Source organism: Penaeus monodon, chromosome 19, assembly GCF_015228065.2.
Source record: "Penaeus monodon isolate SGIC_2016 chromosome 19, NSTDA_Pmon_1, whole genome shotgun sequence".
NCBI classification, from domain to species: domain Eukaryota; kingdom Metazoa; phylum Arthropoda; class Malacostraca; order Decapoda; family Penaeidae; genus Penaeus; species Penaeus monodon.
Genome location: NC_051404.1, coordinates 14,088,412 through 14,088,793, shown reverse-complemented (window position 1 = coordinate 14,088,793; position 382 = coordinate 14,088,412).

Here is a 382-nt window from a genome sequence, read left to right as displayed (position 1 = left end):
TCATATATACCTATCACAAATCCATTGGACGAAGCAGTTAAAGCAGCTTGTCATGTTACGTAATATAAACTTCCTTGATTGCCATTGGAAGGTCATGTCGCTGTTCTGTATCTCATAACCTTTTGTTTTGATTGGAAAGGTCTGCTGGATCTTATCGGTAATAATCGGCTCAATACATGATCACTACACGTCAACCTTAGTATGAAATCTTACTATATGGTGGTGGCTAAAGCGGGTTATATACATGTGACTGGAAATAACGTTACACTAGATATTAAGAGACTGATTTTTTTCTGAGGGTCGAGTGCGAGTCCCTTGTTACATTAATGCTATCGATTATTAAAAACAAGTTGCCTTGGGGCTGGTTTCCTACTTGTGGCCC